The sequence below is a fragment of the Nicotiana tabacum genome, chromosome 8, assembly GCF_000715075.1.
Source record: "Nicotiana tabacum cultivar K326 chromosome 8, ASM71507v2, whole genome shotgun sequence".
Lineage (NCBI taxonomy): Eukaryota > Viridiplantae > Streptophyta > Magnoliopsida > Solanales > Solanaceae > Nicotiana > Nicotiana tabacum.
Window position 1 is genome coordinate 115461356 of NC_134087.1, and position 16003 is coordinate 115477358.

General features: G+C 38.1%; 1 pseudogene; it reads right to left on the reverse strand.

Moving 5' to 3' along the window:
* Positions 1–13998: 13998 nt before the first annotated feature.
* On the reverse strand, positions 13999–15149 carry LOC142163604 (thaumatin-like protein 1; annotated as a pseudogene).
* Positions 15150–16003: the final 854 nt, after the last annotated feature.

Sequence of the window (16003 nt, forward strand, 5' to 3'; positions counted from 1 at the left end):
AATAAAAATAAAAATTCCCCAGTCCCAAAGAAATTGGGGCAGAAGTTTTGGTTTTGAAAAGATCTGATTCCAAAAGTTGTAATTTTTGACCCCTTTTCATCTTAAGTTAGTTTGAGCCTTCATGTCACCTTTTCTTTCTAACCTTGTCCAAAAGCCTACATTACGGTCCAAAGAAAGACCTTTCAATCAATCTTTGAGGATGCCATATCAAGCGAGATAAAGGTATGATTTACATCATGGGTAACACTTTGTTCATGGGCGCAAGAGAGAAAATTTAAAATGAGAGAGTCTTATTGGTGAAAACCCTCACGGGCACCGTAAGGTGATGGTGAGCTGAGAGAAAATTTAAAATGAGAGAGTCTTATTGGTGAAAACCCTCGCGGACACCATAAGGCGATGGTGAGTTGAGAGATGAACAAATGAGAGAGGTTTGTTGGTGAAAACCCTTCAGGGCACTACAAGTCGAATGAGGCTCATGACTTTATAGAGAAATTGAATCAGTGAAAGCCCGATTTTGAAGTATGAAGACAGGACATGAACTGAAAATATGATTGGTTGGATGGATTAGGCTAATCAGTCCGAAATGCATGTCATGATCATTGGAGCTGGCTGCTTCCCTCAGATAAGTCTTCTTTTTCTCATTCTTAAAGTCATCTGTGTTCAAAATTTTCCTTTGTTCCTTTTGTCAAAAATCATTTCACTTTGCTCTTTGAGTCTATCTTTATGGGTCTTTTTTGAGTCAGCCCTTGTTGAACAAGCAGGAAAAGATTTCAATGCCTACTACCAGCTTCTAAATTGCACAAAGCTGAGTTCGGTCAGGCACATCACAATCGACTTGATTTAGAATAAGCAGTATGGTGACAACTGAGGTTCAGGTAATCAAGTGAATCTTGAATTTTGAGAAAATACAAGGATTCAACAACTGTCAAAATGAAAACACAATACAACAAGTGAGTGTGAGAGATTCAGGTTATGCAGAGGTTTTGTGGTCCAGTTCCAATCAAAAGGTCAAACAACTCCTTGCTAGCCCGAAGCAGCTAATCAGAATGAAGCATGGCAGTGGCGGAAGCAGACACTCAGCAATGATGCCATAAACTAACCACCACGTTTTTAAACTAACAAGATTTTATTTGTCTGAAACAGGGGCAAGAAAATTTTTTAATCCACAGGGACCTCCCATGGAAAAGCATGGTTCAGGGAGCAAGAAATTCTGTTCAGAATCCTCCAAGAGGAGAGTATGGCTCAAGTAAGTTCATTCTCAGTTCTCAGGACCCTCCTGGATAATGGGGTTTAATTTAAAATTTTCAAGACCCTCCTGGATAATGAGATTTAATTTTAAAAGTTCTCAAGACCATCCTGGATAATGGGATTTAGTTTTTAAGTTTTCAGGACCCTCCTGAATAATGGGATTTAGTTTTTAAATTTTCAGGATCCTCCTGGATAATGAGATTTAGTTTTTAAATTCTCAGGACCCTCCTGAATAATGAGATTTAATTTAAAATTTTCAGGACCCTCCTGGATAATGGGATTTAGTTTTTAAATTTTTAGGACCCTCTTGGATAATAGGATTTAATTTTATGTTTTAGCATAAGTTCTCCCTTTAGAAAATATAATTTAACTTTAAAGTTATCACTCTCAAGATGAGATTTAATTTGAAGTTTTTAGGGCCCTCCTGGATAATAGGATTTAGCTTTTAAATTCTTAGAGCTCCGTAGGTAACATGATCCGATTAACAATCATAAATATGCCCAGATTCCAAACTGGGACAGAAAAATTTCTTTTGTTTTGTCTGTTTTGTTGCAATATCAGGCGCCCACCTGGATAATGAGGGAATACAGTTTCAAGTTTTAGCAATCAGGCGCCCACTTGGATAACGAGGGAATACAATTCAAGTTGTTGGCAATCAGGCGCCCACCTGGATAATGAGGGAATATAGTTTCAAGTTTTAGCAATCAGGCGCCCACCTGGATAACGAGGGAATACAGTTTCAAGTTTTAGCAATCAGTCACCCACCTGGATAACGAGGGAATACAGTTTCGAGTTTTAGCAATCAGGCGCCCACCTGGATAACGAGGGAATACAGTTTCAAGTTTTGGCAATCAGGCGCCCACTTGGATAACGAGGGAATACAATTCAAGTTGTTGGAAATCAAGCACCCACCTGGATAACAAGGGAATACAGTTTTGAGTTCTAGCAATCAGGCGCCCACCTGGATAACAAGGGAATACAGTTTCGCGTTTTAGCAATCAGGAGCCCACCGGGATAACGAGGGAATACAATTTCAAGTTTTAGCAATCAGGCGCCCACCTGGATAATGAGGGAATACAGTTCAAGTTTTGGTAATCAGGCACTCACCTGGATAACGAGGGAATACAATTCAAATTGTTGGTAATCAGGCGCCCACCTGGATAACGAGGGAATACAGTTCAAGTTTTGGTAATCAGGCGCCCACCTGGATAACGAGGGAATACAGTTTTAAGTTTTAGCAATCGGGCGCCCACCTGGATAACGAGGGAATACAATTTTAAGTTTTAGCAATCGGGCACCCACCTGGATAACGAGGGAATACAATTCAAATTGTTGGTAATCAGGTGCCCACCTGGATAACGAGGGAATACAATTCAAGTTTTGGAAATCAGGCACCCACCTGGAGAATGAGGGACTCATTTTATACCAAGGTCAAGTTATTGGCAAGTGCCCACTTAGAGAACGAGGGAATTCATTTCAGAGTTACTTTCAATTCGCAAATTCAAGAAGCATCAGGAGCCCGCCTGGATAACAGGGTCTGTTTTTCTCATGTTGAAGATCAAGTAGAGGTTCAAGGAAGATTCAAGACAAGAAGTAGATAGGATCTTGTATTTTTCTTTTACTTTGCTGTAATTTTTCCTTTTGTTTTCGATGTAATGGTAGGAACCGCGGATTGGAACCTCGACGGCACTTCACTTGGCTCTCCACCTCGGTATACTCCATCGCTCTTCTCACTCCGAACTATACGTGGCCTGATTCCTTTATAGCCAAGGATATGTAGGCAGCTCAGATACTAGGTCTCGGTCACATTCTTTTTTCTTTAGTTTTGTCTCTTTAAACAAAGGTCGGGTCAAAAAACATGTCTTGTCGTTCTTTGTCTGAAAACACTTTGTGTTTTCCATCAAAGAGCGGCAGCTGTAGACATGTAATTTTTACCCCCGCATTAGAATCAGTTGAGGTCGAAGAGTTTCCCTTCTGTTCGTGTTCAGTGGAGAGGTCAGCCTGTTGAGGCATCGACTTGGGAGTCCGAATCGGACATGCGGAGTAAATATCCACATATTTTCACCAACTCAGGTAATTTTCTAATTCCATTCGAGGACGAACGTTTGTTTTAGAGGTGGAGAATGTGATGACCCAATAATGTCATCTTTAATTTAAATATTTATTTCTATGTTTCATGAAAATGTCAAGAACTTACCTGCTATGAGTTGAGTATCACTTAAATAGTTGATGTATATGGCGTTTCTTTTCTAGCAACATATTGCTTATGAGGTCACTATCAGAATTATTTTTCGTGTGGTGTTACGTTGATTGGATTGTGTATGTGTTGTTAGGATTGGTTCTTGGGATTATCTGATATGTGGATAGGCCTAGTTACAAAGGAAACTCTGGCAAAAATTTTGGAAAACTTGGGAGTTAGTCAAAATTTGGGAGTTACAGATGTGTGAGAAAAGCGATAAGTTATGCTAAGTGTTTGGGGGTCAACTCTACTTCTCATTCGAGGACTATTAATATGATGGATACCAATTAGATATGGTAATAGGTGTACGAGGCATATTAGAAGAGATATGGGGTCTAAAGAAAGTCCTAAGTCTAAGCCAAGTTGGAAAATTTCATAATAGACTAAAGTTGCAAATGAGTACGCACAAGACCTCACTTTGGATGAGCATATATACATATATATAAGTATTTGTGTGAGACACAACCTATCAAATTAAAGCTCTATGAGTCTAGTTTCCAGAACAACAAACCGATTGTCATTTGGAGGTGTATACAAAAAGTTATAACCGTTTTACAAAAAGTTAGCAGAGCAGGCTACGCAACCTGCGTATGGCTACGCAGCAGGCTACGCAACATGCGTAGAAAAAATCAGAACTTGGCCAAATTGAAAGCCTCCTACGTAGGTTTCATGCGTAGGCTACGCAAGGAGGCTACGCAGAACTAGAGTTGAATTTTAAAGAGCTGAAAACGTGGGTTTAGAGAGAGAATGAGTTAGTTCTTCAACTTGGAATGAATTTTAGAGAGAAGAAGGAGCTCTTCCAGCATGGATACACTTCAAGGTAAGTTATTTTGGCATAAAGATGATTATATAACATCACTAGGTGAGAATACTAACATTATTATGGATCAAATCCATAGGAAATGGGTTGAATCTTCAAGAACACCAAAAAGAGAAAAAAATGAGATTCCTCCACCAAAAGATAATTCCTTCACTTGAGCTTCATATATATGTAATATTGGAGTATGGATAGCATGTTTATGAGTTTTATTTGAAGTTGTAATGGGATATTGTATGAACCCGAATGGTGGGTCTTGAAAATGCTATTTTTGGGGAAAGAAGAAGATGAATAGTGAGGAATTGAATTGAGTATCACCATATAGATTGGAGTAAATGATTTTAACTCGAATTTGGTTAAACTACATGAATCTATTATTGTTTTTATCAACAAATTAGTGTTTTGGGTTAAAAAAAATGGTAGAAAATTCCATAGACTTGAATTGAGAATTTGAAGGCCGAGTTGTGGTCGAATTTGAGTAATTTTAGTATGGTTAGACTCGTGAGGGTATGAGGATTCTGAAAATGTAAATTTTACCCGATTCTGAGATGTGGGACCGAGGGGCATTTTGGTCATTTTACATAATTTTGCATATTAGCTTAGAATTTAATTATAGAATCAGTTACTCGAAGTGTTATTTACATTATGAAATTGAATTGACTAGATTTGGGCCATTTGGAGTCTGATACTCGTGGCAAAAGCGGTGTTTGAGGCTTGAGTTGGCCGTGGAAGTTCGAGGTAAGTGTTTGTTCTAACTTTAGCTTGAGGGAATAGGATTAGGATGTTATCTGCTACTTGCTAATGTGGAGTACGGTGTATAGGCATGGTGACGGTTATCTATTCACCGGAGTCTAGCATGACCGTGAGTCTTAATTGCTTTTAATTCGAATAACGTGATACAATCTCCTTGTTTATTTGATGAGCTTCATATAATGTGAACGGTTGGGGTAAAATTGTGATTGGTGTACTTTTGGAGTGTTAGCTCGAACATGAATGTGTTAGTTGAGGAAGAAGGAATAAAAAGAAAAAAAAAGAATGTGTTGTGATTACTCCCTTGTCGGGATGTGTAGACCGATATACATACTCTCCCTTGTCGGGATATTTTGGGCTGTTAGTTGTACCCTTGCCGGGTTGGAGTGATATGTTGTTGATTTCCCCTAATGGGACTCTCCTTACAAAATCAGATGTTTCGAATTATATTATGGGATCGTGTGGCACGCCGTCGACTTATATATGATATTATGGGATCGTGTGGCACGCCGTCCACTTATATATGATATTATGGGATCGTGTGGCACGCCGTCTACTTATATATGATATTATGGGATCGTGTGGCACGCCGTCCACTTATATATGATATTATAGGATCATGTGGCACGCCGTCCACTATATATATATATATCATGGGAACCAGAGTTTCTTCTGTTTATTTCCGATATTTCAGTTTTATCTGTTACTCCCCGATAGCATGTCCCCTCCTAGCTTTACTTTGTATTATCTTGTTATTGTTTTCTTGCACTTGTATATATATTTGTATAGGTTAATTGTGGTAGGTCCTGTCTAGCCTCGTCACTACTTCGCCGGGGTTAGGCTAGGCACTTACCAGCACATGGGGTCGGTTGTGCTGATGCTACACTCTATGCATTTTTGTGCACAGATCAGGGAGCAACTTACGGACCACAGCAGTAGGACTTCTGGGAGCTATTTTCAGTCCAGGGACTCTCGAGGTAGCCTAGCTGGCGTTCGCAGGCCGAAGCCCCTTTCCATGTTTTTCGTTTGTTCATCTTGTATTCGACAAACATGATGTATTTCCTTTCAGACATTGTTTGTAGTATCCTGTAGTAGTCCGTGAGCTAGTGACACCAGACCTTGGGTAGTGATGTGTATTAAACTTCCGCACTTTTGGTTTTCAGTTGCTTTAGATTGAAAGTCTTCCGCTTAAATTTTGTCTCGTTTATTATATTGTTTGAAAGAAAGCACGAAAAGTGTTTTAAATATTTGGCTTGCCTAGCTCCGATAGTAGGCGCCATCACGACACCCGATGGTGGGAAATCCGGGTCGTGACAGTAATATTAATAAAAAAACACACACACACATATATATATATATAGTTTCATGTTTTACCTTATTTCTATTTAGTTTAGGTTATTAATATTTTTATAGCCATATATTTTTTGTTTTTACTATGATTTTCACTCTCATTTTTTAATTTATATAAAACATGATATATTAAAATATATAGTTTCATACTATAATATTGCTTATTCTAATTCTTGCATCTTCACGAGGGAACTTTATATTATTTTAGAGGGGGAAAACTAAAGTTTTGGGCTAGTTAATTTTCAGATTTTTATTTTTCTCCATTGAATTATTCCAAAAGAGCCCAATTTCGGGTAACCTTTGGCCCAACACCTCCACACCCCTGAACCCAATCCGCCGACCCACTTCCTTAGCAGACCGACCCGCCCAAAATCCCCTTTTAATCCTAGCCAGTGATTTAATTTAATTCAAAGGTCCATGTTAAATCCCTTACCAGATAAAAGCCATATATTCCAAACCCTAACCCTAAGGAGACTAACCTAAAGCAGCCGCACCACACCCTTCTCTTCACCTCTGCAGCGCTACAACACCTCCAAACCCACCGGAAAACCCTTCCACGTAGGCATTGGTCCCCTCATGGCCCCCCTCATCATTAGTATTAAATTCACGCATTTTTCTTCCCTTATTTTACTTTGTTTAAACGAAAATCCGGATCTCTTGGATAGATGTTGGAAAATGGGAGCCGTTGGATTAATTTTTTTATCCAAGACTTCCATTTTTTGATTTTTGTTTGCAAAAAGGATGATTCGGATTTTTGTTTGAGGTCCCCACACATGATTTCTTGCTGAAGAAGAAAGAAGATTTGAGAGTGAGCTATATATTTGGGGATTTGGACAGAAAAAAAATCTGGAGAGAGATTGAAGGAAAAACTAGGGTTTAATTTTGAGCTTCAGGGATCTTCTTCTTTTTTTTTTTTTTGGTTTTTCTTCTGTTTCTTGGTTTCACTTTCAAAAAAAATTTTAAAAAAAGTTTGACAAAAAAATCGAAACATTTCTGTTGTCTACTTCTGCCTCTGGATTTTTATTTCAATATTATGGAGTTTGATGGAGTCAAGTTGGATTTGAGTTGATCGCTGTTTGTCGATTGTAATCTCCGAGGTTTTGCTCGAAGTTTCGGTGCGGTTCTGCCGTGTTTTTCCTTTGGAGTCAAAATTTTATATCTGACGATTCTTTTATAAATATTAAGGAGGATTCGGCTTTAGCAGGTCTGTTTTCTTTCCTCATCTTAATCTGAATTGTTATGAAACATAGCTTCAAGAGAACCTTTAAGAATGGATTAAGTGAATAGTGATAGCTAGTGACCGTTGATTTGTTGTTTCATGTGAGTGTGGCTATTTGTTTCTCCTTGGTTTCTTCTGGAGATTTGCTTATATCTGATTTAATACATGGACCACTTTTTAACAGCATGTCCCGCGTATTTTATATCTTTGGTAGATAGATAGATGTTTAAGGAGGTTGTTGTCTCTTTCTAGGATATTAGGTAAAAAAATGAATGAATTTATGTGCTGGTTTGGAAATGTCTTTATCATCGTTGAAATCCATGGACTCTGTTGCTAAACTACTCTCGAAAAGTTATCTCACTTCATGCCTAAGTTGAGTCAACATTTATTTCTTTGAAGCCAATAGTGAGAACAGTATTTTGTCACATGAATGTACCAAGACCATGAAGATCTCTTTTTAAATTTTTCTTATTCACTTGTCTTCTATGTGAAGTTCTGGTAGATGTTGCCTTAATGCAAAGTTTTCTGTTATCTTGAGACAAATGTGGTGCTTGTTGTCATAGAATACAAACTGTGTTATACGCTTTAATTCTATGTGGTGTTACTAAATGCAAATATTTATTCTATGCCCGTACAAACTGAAATGCTTAATTTATGTGGTGCCATCGAATACAAACTATGTTGCTGTCATAGAATGCAAATCTGGTAGATGCTTAATTTATGTGGTGTTATCAAGGGTAATTATATGTGATAGTTGTCACTTAATTGATCCTATGAGAAGCTACAATCTATGTTATATAATTCTGAAGTTACATTTCCGATTTGAAAATTGAAATGCAAATATTTGGTTAGAAGTTCTGCTATTTGTGCCTCGCCTTTCTCTTATTGGTTGTTCATAATTAATTAATGTGTTACTGTCTAAATGTCTCTTTGAATGCTGATAGGTTGTGGAAATGGGGGGAAAAGCCAAACACAATTAAAACTGTTATACGCTTTAATTTTTATTTTTAATTTTATTTCTGTCTTAGTTATCTTATTGCATTGACCGCTAGGAGCATGCTTAAGCCGACCACGCTTGGGTAGGCAAGCCTTAGGATTTTTATTAGTTAGAGGCGAGATGTCGTCCCCTTAGTTAAATTTATCCGGGGAATGCCCCGAGGGATTTGTATATATTTATTTTCAGGGGTATGCCCCGAAGTGAAGAAACTTGTAGTATTTTTATTTTTCCTTTACTTAGGCGGGGGACGACCTCGAGCCTCTTGTGTGTTTATTTTCCTTTTTCTGTGTTTTCTACCTCAATTGAATACTTTAAAAGCCAACTAGATCGAGTACGCAACCGTGACTTTCACGGGACTTGGGTGTGCCTAACACCTTTATCCCGAGTCAAATGAACCCCCATACCCGAATCTCTGGTGCAGACTTAGTTTTGGAGTCCTAAGTCTTTTAAAGGAAAAATTATTTTAAAAAAAATGGTGACATGACACACCGAAACAAATGTTAGGTGGCGACTCTGAGTTATTTTCCTTTTGAATACAAATTTTGTCACTTTTTGATTAAAAATCCTTTTCAAGCTTTACTAAATCTTTTTATTTATAATAAGAGGGTTAGTGAAGTTTGGTAAAAAAAAAGGGTGTGACAATACTTAATTAAAGCATTCTAAGGATGTTCTTAATTAAAACTAATTTGAACTTAATAAAACCTATATACCCATTAGGTTATCTAGTTAGGGCCAACTTTGAAGCTGTATTGGGCTCAGAATTCAGCCCAAAAATGAAAGAGACTCAAAGGCCTTAACTAGTCCGAATTTGAACAAAACTGGCCCATATTGGGGCTATAATAGGCGGGCCCAGTCACTACTTGTTTTCTAGCCGGGCCTATCCACCTCTACATCTGAACTAACCATACTTACACATTTGCAACAATTATAATCCAATTCGCTTTTAAGTAAAAACAGAATCGAAATATCAAAGCACAATTCTAATTTGAAAATTAATTACACGATACATGATTTGCAAGATATACAAAGCATACATTTATACTATAATTCATAAAAGAAATTTTTACAACTGAACCGAGCTATTAGGCTTAAGGTCCAGGCCTAATGGCCTATGCCCATACTCATTTGAGGTTTGTTTTTCTTATCTGGGCTTACTCACAAGTTCATCCTACTTGAATCAGAGAATAGCCCTTTTACCCTTAAAGATCGGGCTCATAGCCTGGCCTATTGCACCACTATGCTTAAGATAATGTGATGACAAAGTGAATACACTCCTAAAGTAGTTGTTTTGATTCTCAATACATGAAATTAAAGCCTAATTCATTACAACACTCCAAATAAAAAAAAGGGCTTTCCAAAATCAAGCATATTACATTAGAACCTATCAATACATGAACTTCTACGTTAACAACTAATCTATTAAAATTTCTGTATAATTAGTAACCTAAAGAATCCCTGCCTCTTTTGGACATGATTTGTCCATCAAAAGCTTGGTCTCTATCATGAAAAAGTACCAAATTCAGCATGCCAATAGTAGGATTTCAGCTTTTGAGCCTGCTGTTTTGGCCAACTATTGGCCAAATCTACAGGTAATAGCTCATGGTCAGCAGACAGACCCAAATGACCTCAAGTAAACAGCAGACCATCCACTTAAATTGAAGAAAAAAGAGAAAGACATGACTAAAAAATTTCAGGATCAGTATTAACAAACAGAATGTTTGGCTAAAGGAACATCTTCAAAACAAGGCTATTTGCAAGATAAAGCTACAAAGCATTTATGTATTAACTAAGCTATTCATGCCAAATCACTCCAAACTTTAAACTCACATAATCAAAACCAATTAAATCCATATGAATGTAAAACTACTACTAGTATGAAAGACATTCATTTCTACACATATCATTTACAACTCTAATTTTATACCATTTCAACAAATTATTAAAGCATTACATGGAGAAAGGCTGAGGTTAATACCTAAAAAGAGCAACAAAACCAGCAACCAATAGATGAAAAAGGTGGCTGAAAGCTTAGAACAATGGAGCAACAACAGAGAACCCAAAACCAAACAACAGTAAACCCCCAGAGATACACGAAATCCTCATATTCAGACCATTTTTGACTTGTGTAGACATGTAATTTTTAACCCTCCCCAAGATTTTACACATTTTAGCGTAAATATTTAGTTTAGGTTTAGTATAGCTATTTTAAATAGTTTTGACTCTTTTTCTTTATTTTTATCACAAAAATAAAAATTACAACCAAAAAAAATATTTTCTTTTATTTAACTAATTAATATTTTATCTAGTTACTTTTAATTATCTACCTTACATAAAATTCAAAAATACAAAAATAGTTCCAAGAATATTATTTTAATTTTACAATGATCTTTTAGTATGGTATTTAAAAAAATACCAAAAATAGGTTTGTTTTAATGTTTAGTTTTATTTTAATAATTATTTTACTTAAGTAGAATTAATTAGTAAATAGTGTAGTATTTTTGGTCTTGTTTTAAAAGAAAGAGTATGAAATTTGAGGCTAATTTTGTTTGGTCTTAATTGAAAAAGGCCTAATTTCGAATAACCTAAAATATTGAACCCATACTCATTCCCTATTTGACCTAACCTAATTTTTACCCCTATAAAATAATGCCTAAATTTCTAAATTAAGGAGGCTAGAGCTAGACCTAGATAACAACAAAAACACGGCAACCATCTTTTTGAACGAAAGGGGCTCTCATTCTCGCATTGGATAGAGTGAATAGCGCCGCAACTCTCCCTACAACAGCTTCATCCACATCGGATAAGCTTTACCCCTCTTCCACCACAAGATCTCTAGAACCCTTTAACCACGAACATCATTTCCTTTTTCATACGAAGAGATCACTAGTAACACCTTTTATTAACAAAAACCTATGTGAAGTTTCATTTCTTAATTCACTTTTTTTAACGTTGTACAGAGCACGAGAAAGGAGCACCTAACTTGAAAAACAGAGAGGGGAATGTTTGACTCAAAAGATGTTAAATTTTTTTTTAACAAATCAATCAAAGATGAAGGGGTAAATCCTAGTTAAAGATAATTAACTCTAGATCCGAGATGAGTAATATGAATAGAAAAACATAGTCGAGTATAAATATTGGTCGGGGATTATGGCCAGATTTAATAGCATAAAGAAAGATGCATTAAGTAATATTAAGTGGTAATAAAATGTAAATAAAGGAAAAGATTCACCCAATTTGAGTGAGACGGATCTTCTTTCATTTGATAAAGACGAATGATAGATAAATGCAAGAACCTTAAGACCCTTTTTGGATCTGATGAAGGTATGAGATTACAGATCCTCTAGAGAGATGTGTTTACATATTTTCTAGAGAGAGCGAGAGGGAGAGAGAGAGAGAGACCCCATTTTGGGAAGTCCTCCCCTCCTATTTATAAGGGGGTATCCATAGAAAATCCTAAAAAGGTACAATTTAGAGGGAATATTCGGTAGAATATCCCTTTTGTGTATTCCAAAGCAAACTAGTTGTTTCATCACTGCCCGACCTCGGCCTTATTGATGAGTGTCCGACCTCGACCTGTCCGACCTCGGCCTTAATTATGACTGTCCGACCTAGGCCAATTGATGATTGTCCGACCACGGTCTGTCCGACCTTGGCCTTATGTTTTCGCGTGCCGAATTTCTCTGATCTAATTTTGACCCATACAGTTAGTCCCTCCGCTTATCGAGGTAGTCTCTTGGTCGAGCTCGGTGAGCGGACTTCATTAATCATAGTTCGAGAAATTCGAATGGAGAGGTCGACTAGTATGGTGCCGACGCCGAGGGAGAATTTCTTGGAGATGGTGGTGAAGAGGGTGGCGATGGTGACGCTGAGTGAAAAGATAGCTGTCTGTTTTGACTATTGATCCAGGCCGTATGTAATCTGCAACTATTTGCGCAGTGACTTTGTATAAAGAAGAATTTTTCGTTGTTATTCGCCTTGTACTTTCCTATGTTTTTGCTTTTCGCGACCTTGGTGTGAGGTAGATTCCTGCGTGGCGAGTCTCGGTCTTTCTTTCCCTTTATATTTTCTGACGGCACTTGGCCTTAAGAATATTTCGAATTTTCTTTGGCGATGTCTTGTAGCCTCGAGGGTGCTGTTTCGAACTTTTATCGAAATATCAACCCGTCATTGTCCGATCGAGGTCGTACTCTTCTTTTTGGCGAAGGTTCGTGGCCTTAGAGGGTGTTATTTTGAATGTATCGAAATAGTAACTCGCGCTCGATCCAGATCGAACTCTGCTTCTTGGCGGAGGCCCTTGGCCTTAAAGAGTGTTATTTCGAACTTGTCGAAATGTTAACTCGTCGTCGTTCGGTCGATGTCGAAATTTTCTTTTGGCGAAGGCCCTTGGCCTTAAAGGGTGTTATTTCAACTTATCGAAATGTTAACCCATCGTTGTTCGGTCGATGTCGAAATCTTCTTTTGGCGAAGGTCCTTGGCCTTAAAGAGTGTTATTTCGAACTTGTCGAAATGTTAAGCCGTCGTCGTTCGGTCGATGACGAAATCTTCTTTTGGCGAAGGCCCTTGTCCTTAAAGGGTGTTATTTCGACTTATCAAAATGTTAGCCCGTCATCGTTCGATCGAGGTCGAACTCTTCTTCTTTTTTGGCGAATGCCCTTGGCCTTAATGGGTATTATTTCGAACTTGTCAAAATGTTAACCCGTCGTCGTTCGATCAAGGTCGAACTCTTCTTCTTTGGCGAACGCCTTTGGCCTCAAAGGGTGTTATTTCAAACTTGTCGAAATGTTAACCTGTCGTCATTCGATCAAGGTCGAACTCTTCTTCTTTGGTGAAGGCCCTTAGTCTTAAAGGGTGTTATTTTGAACTTATCGAAATCTTAACCCGTCATCGTTCGATCGAGGTTGAACTCTTCTTCTTTTTTGGCGAAGGCCCTTGGCCTTAAAGGGTGTTATTTTGAACTTGTCGAAATGTTAACCTAACGTCGTTCGGTCGATGTCGAAATCTTCTTTTGGCGAAGGCCCTTGGACTTAAAAGGTGTCATTTCGACTTATCAAAATGTTAACCCGTCGTCGCTCGATCGAGATCGAACTCTTCTTCTTGGCGGAGGCCCTTGGCCTTAAAGGGTGTTATTTCGATTTATCGAAATGTTAACACGTCGTTGTTCGGTAGATGTCAAAATCTTTTTCTTTTTGGCGAAGGCCCTTGACCTTAAAGGGTGTTCGCTGCGGGAGTTCCAATTTGCTTAACTTTGCTTGTGCTGGGGAATATGATGCATTTCCTGGGGGAGTCCCATTTCGCTTAATTTTGTTTGCATTGGAGAATATAATACCTTTCCTGGGGGAGTCCCAATTCGCTTAATTTTGCTTGCATTGGAGAATATGATACATTTCCTAGGGGACTGCCCCTACTTTTATTCCACTTGGAGAAATAGTCAGTTAAAACAATATAAAAGCATTTGCTACCTCGGTTTGATCATGTTCCGCTCTTTGGTTATGCTTTCCGTGGCCGTACCAATTTGGCGTGGTTGTCTGCTTTAGTAAAGTTTTATGTCTACAATTGGGTTTGTTGTTGTAGAGGCTATGGAGATATATTGATAGTTCCGGAAATTATTGTTCCTAAAAACTGAACCAAGAACCTTGATCGAGGTGGGATCTTCATGTAGTGGCTGAGTTTGAAGTTGCTAAGGGAAGAGACAGCCTGTGACATACTCATGTACCTATAGCCTTTGAGGCACACATTTGCTATTGGTCTTCCTAGCAGCAGGAGCGGGACAAAATGTGATGACATAATTAGCAAAAGCACAAGTGAAGATGCTGGTTCCATCATCATACGCATAGCTGTAAGTGCGTGGGCATGAACTCTTGAAAAACTCCGAGTAATCCGTCAGCATGCATGTATCAGGCGTAGCATAGGGCCCACTATAACAATATCTCGGATCCCCAAATGCATCACACGCACTCTTGCATGCAACGCACTCACCGTCACCTTCGTCACTGCCAGTACTCATCATCTTCAGCTCCGCCGGTCACGACCCATTAAGGTCCACAACAAACACAGTTGTGGTACAGTTTCCAGCGCTGACTCCATCTTGTGGGCTCACTAGCATAGGCAAGTTATAACCATCCACAAGGATAATGTCATAGAAATCAAGGCCACCGGCGCCGTCGAGAGTGAACTCTGCTAGTGTCGCTGACGGTACAGCTCTGCTGGTGCACTCAAGTGTTTCGGAACCGCAATCACCTGTGATGCAAGTGAATTTACCTGTAGTTGAACCTTGTGAGCGAAAAAATCCGACCCCATTATCGATCCGACCAAACCGCTGGAACTGAAACGGGCATGGCATGTCCTAGATTTAGCTAAAGTCCAGCTGTTGAAAGCTGGGTAGTACCCGCACCTTATAATATCCCCGGTGATAAGAAGTCGTTAACCCTTTTTTGGATCAATGTGTTGTACTATTTCTTTTTCAATTGACAATTACTTAGCCAATCATTGCTTTTCAAAGTGCCAATCTTGTGAGAATTTGTGTTTACAGAGCCACTAAACACGTCAACTTATAGAGGTCTTGAAAGAAGAAGCCGTACAAAGGTAGTAGTATTCTAAATAAAGCTTATTCAAGTTGGAGCGAATAAGAGGAAAGAAACGGGAAGTAAGTGTTGTTTCAATTGTCTAGCAATTAGCATTTCAATTTGTTACCTCAATAAAATCCTTAAGCATAATATAAAATGTCAAACTATGCTATTAATGACAATAGGCAGCGATCAATTAAAATAATTTACTTATATCATTAATAATACGCAATAATTATTTAAATTGTTATACTACTCCATGAATATCTTTCGAGGCCTCTTGTGGGGACTACAACTTTTGCTTTAGCGGTTTTGGGGTAAAAGTAAAACCGCCCATTGGAAGAAGTTGGCAATGTTGAGTACTGAAATGAATGTCAGACGGACCATGTTGTCGGACCAAGTTATTTATAGAATGTTTTTTGGACCGACGTTGGAGGGGGAACAGAACACCGCCAAAGCGTAAGGTGAACATATGTTGTAGCTGCCTCATTATTGACTAGAAGCTCCTTTAATACAACTCATAACAACTAGTCTGCCTATTTGAGCGAGCAACTTACGGTAGTAGATTATAGGATTTACCTAATTCTTAATCCAATATCAGCAAACAGTAGAGGAACATAGTTGATAAGAAATAGAATCATTCTATTGGTCAATGGTGAGTCATTATTCTCTTTTAAGAGAGATTTTTACCAAAAGACTCTTGTAAGTCTCCTTTTAAGACCGTAACCTGAGACTTTTAACCAAAAGGATTATGTAATTCTTGATCTAGAGGAAACTAAAATTTTAACTAGAAAATCCTTACAGACGGCGTCAAATTGTT